The sequence below is a fragment of the Dreissena polymorpha genome, chromosome 15 (assembly GCF_020536995.1).
Source record: "Dreissena polymorpha isolate Duluth1 chromosome 15, UMN_Dpol_1.0, whole genome shotgun sequence".
NCBI lineage: Eukaryota > Metazoa > Mollusca > Bivalvia > Myida > Dreissenidae > Dreissena > Dreissena polymorpha.
In genome coordinates this window covers 33908893-33919774 of record NC_068369.1, presented here as the reverse complement: position 1 = coordinate 33919774, position 10882 = coordinate 33908893, and the positions used below count along the sequence as shown (strand labels likewise).

Below are 10882 nucleotides of genomic sequence, written 5' to 3'. Positions count from 1 at the left end.
ACTGTTCATTTCAATGTCTATAACTCATCAATAGAGGCTTGTCTCTGTCCTTTTTGTTCCTTAAACAAGTTGCAGGTGTAGATCTAATAATGGGAAATGTTTTCAACTATATTTCTGTACTGGGGCCGGGGGACGATGTCAATTTTGTGATTTCAATTTCATGATGAATGGGTTTACGATCTTGATCTGCTACAGTATTGGAAGGGAAAGGAGCGGCAGCTGCCCATTGTCTACTTTCATTTTCACAATGTTCGATGTTGATTACCTCAGAATCCTGCTGGGTTAAAACGGTTTTCGATGACCCTTTTTTAAAAAATGCCTCAATGCGTTCAGTATCTTCCGAGTCCGAATGTTTTATTTTGTTTGTGTAGGAACGCCAATTGTGATACATTTTTTTCTGTTTTCATGTTTATATCTTGGCTTGCACATAGCCCGGATGAAAATTCGACTGGTTTCCGGTAATTAATTGACGAAACACCCTTCTCGCGCAAGACCGGTATCCAGTAAAATAGTCACATGATTATTACGATTAGTTGCCCAGTTTACATGACGTAATTTAAGAGCTATATTTAGAATAACTGGGATTCCCAGATTTTTTGTGTTCGTCTGGAGAGAGAGAGCGAGATCGTTGTACATGGTGCAAATTGGATAATTGTCGAATGCTCCAAAGACTTATCTATAGGTCTTTGAATGCTCAAATGAAAAAATAAACATTTCTTTGAAAGAAAATATTATAATTTGGTGAAAAATGATATTTTTGGTGGGGAAATTGTATTTTGAGGGGAAAAATTCTGGTAGGGGAAGACGCCGAATATCGGCGTCACTTTCTTAGTGAAAAAAACCCCTGAGTTCATCAAGTGTCCTCACCTCCTTTGTCAACAACCATGTTGAAAATCTGAAATTAAGAGAAATTATAATGTATTTGATAATCTCCTTTGAATGTGAGTGATAAATGTTATGTAAAAAAATATTTATCTTCATATGAATACTGCTACAATTGTAAAATTTTGCTGTAATATGGTTGAGTACCTGGAAAACATTTGATCAATGTCCTCATGTGTATATCCCACCATGAGGAATGAAAGTTTGACTTTCTGAAAAACACCATATTCCACCAAGGCAGCCAGGAATCCCAGCATGTATCTGTTAAACAAAAGACCCTTATTAGTGAATTATTTTAAGCGGTCATTATTGGGCATGTGTATAACTATTGTTTCGATGTTCCATGTGACATCATAAAAAGTAACCTGTTTAGTATGGTAATACGGAATCAGTAAACTAGCCAGTAGCATACATCTAAATTTATTTCTGTGCAGTTGTATTATAACTACTGATACAACTTGTATTCTTTTTTATCAGAGACAATAAGTAAGCATATAATAAAATTGTTTATTATGCCCCCCTTCGAAGAAGAGGGGGTATATTGCTTTGCTCATGTCGGTCTGTCGGTCGGTCTGTCGGTCGGTCTGTCGGTCTGTCCGTCCACCAGGTGGTTGTCAGACGATAACTCAAGAACGCTTGTGCCTAGGATCATGAAACTTCATAGGTACATTGATCATGACTAGCAGATGACCCCTATTGATTTTGAGGTCACTAGTTTCTATATATAGATTCATGAACATATTGAGTATCTCATATTTTCTGATTGTAAACCTCTATCAAATACCTGTTTTTATTTTGCCCTGGACAGTTGTCTAGTTGCAGGTAGAGAACAGGAGGGAGACTGGTCATAAGCAGAAGGGTATGAACCAGAACTGAAATGCAAGAAAAATATCTTGAAATTCTTATCACATTTTCATTCAGATCATCATCATTGGAATGTCTTTTTTATACGTTTTGGATAAATGTAGAACACTCATATGGCGATTGCAGCTATCTATATTTTTTTTAATTATTTATGTTTTTGTTTTTTTACACAGGGATTGGAAATCGGAGTAAAACACATTTTGTTCCAAAGGTGTATAAGAAACATGTGCCAGAGGGAGATTAGAACATAGATTTGCACTATGGGAAGTTTAAGTTACAAAATAACAGAATATGGACGAGGTTAAAATAACATTTAGAATTTTGATTACCACTGATAGCAAAGGAACTGCCATGAGCCCACTGGAAGGTGTCAAAACATCCATAGGCACCATATCCATGGACAATGGCACCCATGAGATTAACTTTCACCTTCCAGAGGTTAGACAGTCCCTTTGCTTCCTTCAGGTAATGTGGAAGGCTTGTCTTCTCCTGATCCATCCCATCCAGAATGATAGACAGGTATCTGGCAGGGCTAAACTTTGCCTTTTGCGCATGCTTATAGTACTTCTGGCGTTCCTGGCTAAAAGAACAAAATTAACATAATGTTTAATGTAGAATTGCAATGCTAGTCCAACATATATTTAAACTATCCTTTGTTATCAAGTCTTCATGTCAATTTATTAAGACATACTTTATTATCATCCAATTATACATCTTAATGAACATTAGGTCTGTAAATATTTTTGTGAAAGCTGATTCATGTTAATTGAAACACTTAGCAAGAGATTTGTTTTTTTTAAAGAAACACAATGCCCCCTACTGCGCCTGCCACTTTGAAGCCATATATTTGACCTTTGACCTTTAAGGATGACCTAGACGTTTCACCACTCAAAATGTGCAGCTCCATAAGATACACATGCAGACCAAATATTAAGTTGCTATCTTCAATATTGCATAAGTTATGGCCAATGTTAACGTTTTGGGACGGACAGATGGACTGACGTACAGTTCAACTGCTATAAGCCATCCTATCAGGTGCATAAGTTACAATTTCATCAATCTGTCATGTAATTCATTAGATGGTTAAATCAGAATGAAAGTATCAAAATGAATACAGAAAAAAACATATTATTACTCCTGCTGTTGTAAATGTAATTCTCTCAATTTGAATAGTTTTTTCTTATCCTCCCTGCATGTTGCCTTTTCAATTTCAGTCTTTATTTTTGTGCACACATCACATGCTGAAAATCTGGATCTCTGCAATAAATGTACAATTGTTTGAAAGAAAACCAACTTTCCAATTGCAAAACAGTGCACTGAATAAAAAAGAGATTGTAAAATTGCAAAAAATCAAAGTTAAATGAATATAACAGAAATCAAACTTAAGATGTATTTTTGTTTTTTTGATATTATATATAAAGAATTAAAACCTATATTCGAAAGGTCACCGTATTTATATTTAATTGAAAACAAAAAACATAGAAGGACTATTGCCAAAATGCATCTCTCATCCCATAATTTGTTTATTGAAACTGGCAGACATCATAATATTGTCAGAAACGAAAGAATATGCCCCATGTGAAGCTGTAATGATATTGAATATGAGGTACATTTCATACTTATACTGTCTGCAATACCTATAAGCAAGAATCAAATTTATTCCAGAATTCTATTACAAGTGACCTAGTAATACTATGGTCAAATTTATTAAACTCCTAAATGGTAGAAAGAAAACGACACTTAGAAAGTTATCAATTTATTGTATAACGTGTTTCAAAAAAAAGAAATAATAATTTGTTTATTATCACATGATTTGTTAAGATTAACTATAGCCTACACTAACAATTGAGTGTACTTTGCTTGTAACATGTTGTCTGTAAGATTTTCATGTATTTGTATATGACGATAAGCTTGTTATGCTTAAGTCAAAATAAATATTATATTCTTATTTGATCTGATATTTGTTATTTGATATTTGAGTAATTGTTTAGACTACACACGACTACTTTAACTTTACCTTAGGAATGATGATGTGTGGCATGTACCTGGCCCACACCCGCATGAAGTGTGTATGGCTGATCGGATGTTCGCCATACACCTCTGCTTCCACACACATCATGTTGTACACATCTTTTTTTTTAAGCAGCAGGGAAGATGAAGTCTAAAACAAACAACTAGGAACGATACGATATGGTCATGCACAACATGAAACATATCAATAACAAAGAGAATTCAAACAAATATTTATATACATAATTGAGTAATATGTTACAGTAATAACAAGAAATATCTTTAAAAAAAGATATACGGCGGTGATTGTGGTTGGTGAAAGGTAAAGAGTTTTATGACTGAAATCAAAGATAGCATATGTCCTTGTCTGTACAGTTCTTAGCTGCATTCCACGCAGTACGGGATGTTACACGTAGTTTTTGCGTTTTATTTTACATTATTACATATTTCTGATCATATTTCTATAGATACAAAAAAAGAAAAATGGAAGTGAAATTAAAACATTTTAGTCAACCGGCCACACGCGAAGTATATGAACTAAAATATACTAGTTCACAGACAGGAATATGTAATTAATTACTAAATATGAGAACATAGCCTTTAAATACAAACATTTTGGCGCTGGCAATCCTCTGAAAATAAAAGGTGCACGCACAAACTGTATTGATGTCAAGAGTTGAGTGTAAAACTGTTCTATCAATCAAGCCTTTTCATTGGAGATAGAATTGTTTCATGATGAACACACAGTAAAACAGTGTTACAAACACGCGGAAATGTTTCCAATGTTCTGGTGGTATACTCAAATCAGCCAATGGAATAAATGAAGTGTATTCATTCGTGGTAAGGTCAGGTAAGGTGAAAAGCTGGGATATACAGCTACGCCGAAAAAAAACAATATCTTACTTGTTAGAATCTGGCATCTTGTCAGCATAACGACTGGAAAAGCTGCTCAGCCAAGACAATGCATACTGTGTTTCCACAGTCTTTGCTCCAAGCACCTTGCCAAGTCCCACCAAATATTTGGTGCCATCTGTGAAACACAATTATAATGAACATTTCTTATGAAAAAGTGTTTTCCATTTTTTTGGCTTGTCTAAAAAGCAAACTTAAAAGAACCTGTATTTAGGACTTAAAATAAGCTGTATTAAGGTTTAAAAGATACTTAATTTTATTGTAAATATGCAACCATGAAATCAAACCTGTAAATTTTGTCCACAAGGCGTAGTAAGTACTAAGTGGAATCCCCAGACACTTCAACCAAGCACTTTTGCACACTTTCACGCCTTCAATTATGAAGACTGTCTTGTTTTCAGGTTTCCTGAAAATTCCAATGTTAATGAGAATTCCTGTTAGGTGTAAACACATAGATACACAAGATTATATCAGGCACATCTTATTCCATTTAGGTGTGTAAATAGTCTTTTGAATAAGAAATATATTTGAATGATTTTATTTTCATGTTGCATAAACATGCATAAAATTAAATATGATAAAATATGTCCTTGAATGACAATAATTGGCATAACTATATAGTTTTTTAAAGTACCACATAAGTTAATAGAAATATTACTCATTAATAAAATAATAAAAAGTAACAAGACAGTTGTCATAATGTGATTCATATGCAATATATTTTGTCATGTTATACTGTGTATTACAACACAGTTAAGGATTTTCATATTACTGTGTGTGAGTAGAAATCCAATTGAGTATCCACTGTGAGCGCTCTAACAAGGACAGCTGTTGAACACTGTCTCTTGCCGTGCGCATCACTTCAATTGGCATTGCTGCCAAACACATTAGGCTACAACACAAGTAAGCCTGTAAAACCTCCAGTGGCAGCAGGTCTTTCTTCACTGTAATGAATGAAGGATGGACATGTCCAAAATGTTACAATTCAAATTTTAAACAAGGCTATTGTCAAGCAATATGGTCCCCTACCGACTCCACCATTGTCAGAAATTCCATCATTTTCAGAATTTTTTTTTTGTTTCCATAGCAACCACAATTTTTGACGTAGGAACAAAATGAATTGACGTGCAAAATTTCCATATAGCAGGCCATCAACTGATTCCTATATTCCTATATTTTCCTATATTTTGGAGAATGTTCACACATTTTTCAAAACCTATATTTCCTATTATCCTATATTTTTTACTTTTTTCCTCTATTTTTCTATATTTTTTACTTTTCCACTATTTTGTTTTGAAAATTTCCTCTCTTTCTATAAAAGAAGTAATACTGCCTTAAGATATTTTAATTTACAGTGTGAAAAAGCTGTCCCTCCTCTTCCAAAGCATCACCATCTTGCAGGAGTGCTGTTGTACACTATTGTGATATCTATATGGACACCTTTGATGAAATTCAGGTGCCCACATTGATGACCAGTGTGTTGCTGCATCAGCATATCTGCCTTGGTGGGAAGATGAGGGACTGTTTTGTTAAGTAAAACATGAATTTAATGATTATTGACGGAAAACAACTAAGTAAGAAGTTCTCTACATATCTCTAGAACATTACTTTTTGCCATAAAATTGCTATATTTTAACCCTAAACAAACCCAAACCTCCTATATTTTGATGTAAAAATTCCTATATTTTTTTCCAATATTTTCGCTTAAGTCAGTTGACGGCCTGATATTGCCATCTATCCATGTTGCAAGTTTCATGAAAAAATATTAGGAACTTTAAAAGTTATCGCAGGATCCAGAAAAGTGTGAAGGACTGACGGACAGACAGACTGACAAGACTGACAGACGCAAACCATAAGTCCCCTCCGGTGAAACTGGTAGGGGACAATTTGCTTATTTCAATAAAAATACAAACATTTTATTTAATTTGTAACTTTTTTGTGGTCTGAAACGTTGATATAAATAATTCATAACACTATAAGACATAAATGGATAATAATGAAATTACTAATATTTTATTTATAATTCACCCTTTTTGGTCTCCCGTTCTTGCCGCTCATGTTTTCGGTACCCCACCGGTCTTCCCCTCTTTTCTGAAAGAAAACCCCAACAATTTCAGACATTGTATGATCACGATTGAATTAAAATCGAAATTCCATTGAATCCAACACATTGTACTACTTCATCACAATAATATTTATTTAGCTTACTAAGATGTCATGTAATTAGCAATGGTTGTGTTGCAATTCATAATAAATGATTAATAGAAACATATGGCCTGGAAACTGTTAACTGCATAAGCATTGCATGTTGTGTTAAGGATTAAATGAATATTATATATATATATATATATATATTAATATTTATATTATATTACGCTTTCCGGTGGTTGATAGAGAGAAATCTCAGTCAGTGAAATTAAACTGTTATTTAATAGTTTTAAACAGTGAAAAACAACAGTGAATAATATTGATAATTTTCACTGTTTTACTGTGAAATGACGTCGTTTTTCAATGAAATGACGTCATGAATCCAGCGAAATGATTACCGGGTAGTTAAACTCTTTTACAATGTAAAAAAAAACAGTGACAAAAAGATAAATTAAAAAGAAAATTTGTTGGATTCGATGGAATATCGATTTTAAATCACTCGTGATTATAAAAATACATATTTTCACGAGTGGCTGCGCGAAAATATTATTTTATATAATCAATCGTGACATAAAATCGATATTCCTTCAAATCCAACAAATATTCTCTCTCTGTCTCTCTCTGTGTGTCTCTCCTCTCTCTCTTCCTCATTATTTTTTGTTAAAAAGTCTTGTACTATTCAAATTTTTAGTGCATTAAACAGTACATTTCAACGTTACTTCAAGCTATCTGTTTCCGAATTGATGTGATGTAAATAAAGTTAAAAGTAATTGTCTAGCACCATTCATGTTTACAGATGAATAAATGATAAATACGGTTTGTAAAGAGTTAATAATACTGAGAACTCATTGTACCTGATTTCGCCTCTGACCTAGTGAGAAGTTCCTGATAATCCTCCTCTTCATCAGAGTTACTGAGATCTGTGTACAAAAGAATCACCATATAGCATAGAAGTAATGAAATCATTAACTAATTTACAATTATAAAGCTTTGACAATTTTTCAAATCCAAAAATTTAGTGTGTTGATAAAGCACATTATCAGAAAAGCTATCTACAATCGGCAATACATGGAATATGAACAAATTGTAACTGACCTTAATTAGTAAAGATATAAGGCAATGCACAAGTCTTTAATGACGTTTTCTTTTATTTACAGACTTCCATTACCATCATTTTCAAGTTGTGTTTCATCTTCAAGTTGTGTTTCATCTTCAAGTTGTGTTTCATCTTCAAGCAATGAAACTCGATCAAAATCGTCATCTGAAACCAAAGTAAGTTATTCAACATTTTACCGCAATCAATGCTTATTTGGACTAAAATCTAGTTCAAAGCTCAAAAGTTGGATGAACTTTGACAATTAAAAGCGTACTTTTTTTTACATATACTCTATTCTATAATCAAAATGCATATATAGCACTAGAATAAATCACAAAATCGTCTTGTATATCAACACCATATATACAACCCTTTAACATATCATAGTGACGAAACCTCAATCATTCAGCCATAGTGTATAATCAGTTTTCAGTGTATGCATATTAAAACAAGATATTGCCAAACAATATTGTCTCCTCCGTTGTCAGTGTTTTTATGTCCCCACCAATACAGTGGGGGACATATTGTTTTTGCCCTGCCTGTTTGTCCGACAAACACATTTCTAGTTGTGTTTTTTTTAAATATTTGTTGCCATAGACATATGAACATAATGAAATGACATGCATAATCTCCATATTGCAAGCTATCCATGTTTCAAGTTTCATGGAAAAATATGAAGAACTTTTAAAGTTATCGCAGGAACCAGAAAAGTGTGACTGACTGACAGAGAGACAGACAAACATACAGACAGACAGACAGACCATAAGCGCAAACCATAAGTCACCTCTGGCTTCACCAGTAGGGGACAATAAATATAATTTTACCTACCATCAGAGTGTAGGTCAACTGTTTCTCGGTATGTGGCATATTCCGTCTCCATCTTCAAAAACCCAGACTACAGTTAATATCTGAAGCAGGAATAAGATATTCATCCAGGATTAATTCGCTATCTAAATAGAATATTAAAACTGTAAATAATGTATTCATGTTATCTACAGTATTATCTGATTATCTAACCAAACCAAACGGGAATGTCACTTTCAATATAATTTTTTTTATAAGAATGGCTTATTTTTGTTTTATGTCGCATGTGCATTAATCACATTATATGTTATTTATGGAATGATTTTAATATTAAAAGTTGAATATTTATATGTAATTATGCACTGTTAATCGTCAGTTTGGTATCCATTCATTAGTACGATTTTGGTACCAATTCATTTGACCGATTTGGTACCGATTCATTAGTCCGATTTGAACCAAGTCATAGTATATGATTTGGTAATGATTTGTGTACATGTTGATGCCGATTTGTTAGCGATTTGGTAACAATTTAATAGACCCGATTTAATACCGATTCATTATTTAGTTGATTTTATCCCGATTTATTAGCACGATTTGTTTCTGATTGATTGACGATTCATTAGTTAGCTCATTTGCTTGGGATTTCCATCGGTACCAAATCGTGAAAAAATCACGTCACTCGTCAACTGGTCTATTTACGATTTTTTCGACCGATTCATTCACATCTTTTTTTGCTTGGGTGCAGTTAAATAATATACTCCTATTTTGAATATTTTAATGCTAATTCTGAACCTTAGTAAGGGAAGTTGTGTTTAAGAAGTATGTAAACACGGCCGTACGCTATTGTTTTGAAACCTTGACTTCTCGTAATTATCAAAATAACAACCAATTGACTTAACGGTTACCTATCATTGTTCAATGGAATGCTCCGAACGCTGGATTTGGGCAAGTTCATTTCTTAAATAGACAAAAATGTTTAGATAAAAACCACAAGATGAATAGCATTCTAAAATATCAATATTTGATTGAAAAAGTGCATTAGAGATTACATATGTTATGTACCCTCACAAAAGCATATTCATAAAAAAAGAATCGATAACACTTTCACATGTATGGTACGTGTAAACACCTACATGACATCATGAACCAATGACGTAAGACCGTGTGCAAAAAAGAGCGGGTCCCCCACTAACGGTCATTCTAGTTGAAGTCTTCAAATCAGTGTGATGTGGATTTAAAAAAAGTTTGGATTGCAAAATAAAAGTGAAAGTGTAACATTTTTTGGATGGATTACAGTGTTTATCTAATGAGGAGTTAAATAATTCATATTGGTGAAAATGACTGACTATGCAGTTTACTAAGAAATTGGATTGCATTTGAAGTGGTAAATGGATGCACTGCTCAATAATCTTAGCGTTTTTTTCTCCATTAAATTCAATGGTACTTTAAAATTATTCTTAAAGCCACACAAATTATTTGGCTTAGTAATTTTTTAAGTATAAATATGATACATTTTATGTATGCCAATTACAATATATTTGGAGATAATATAGAGAATATTGTGTGAGTGTTGAATAAAGATCAAGTTTTACCGACATCCGATGCTAAGAACCATGGTAGCATGATCAACTTGATCTTTATCCAAAACTCACATAATATTCTATTTATCCTATTAATTATTTATTCCATTTGTACATTTATAAAGTTCAAATAACGCATTTTTTTTAGACAATTTTGACTTGTTCTTCACAAGATTATAGTTTAGTTGTATTGAAACTTATTTTGTGTTATTATAAGGGTAATGCTTACGTACAACTTGTAGGGTCAATATGGCTGGGAGTTGTATTATTGCAACTAACTATTTACCTTGCGATTATTGTTCAATTGATGAGATAAGAAGTCTCGATGCTAGGACTCATGAAAGTGCAGGTCAGCACAGAAGGTAATCGTGATGACTCCCCTGCGAAATGTTGTTCTGCAGTTCACGAATAATTCGTGAACAGTTCATGAACTGTTCGTGAACTGAGTTCATGAATTGTTCACGAATAGTTCGTGAACAGAAAATGAGCCACGTCTGTGAAAAGTTCTTGAAATTTTAGTTCATGAACTGTTCATGAACACTAATGGCATGAAGTGTTCATGAAATATTCTTGAAACCTAATGGCA

At 33.2% G+C, this 10882-nt stretch overlaps 1 protein-coding gene across 1 annotated transcript in view; it reads left to right on the top strand.

Moving 5' to 3' along the window:
* LOC127859681 (uncharacterized) overlaps positions 1-10882 on the top strand; it is a 306342-nt gene that overhangs the window by 121641 nt on the left and 173819 nt on the right. The gene's annotated exons all lie outside the window — the stretch shown is intronic.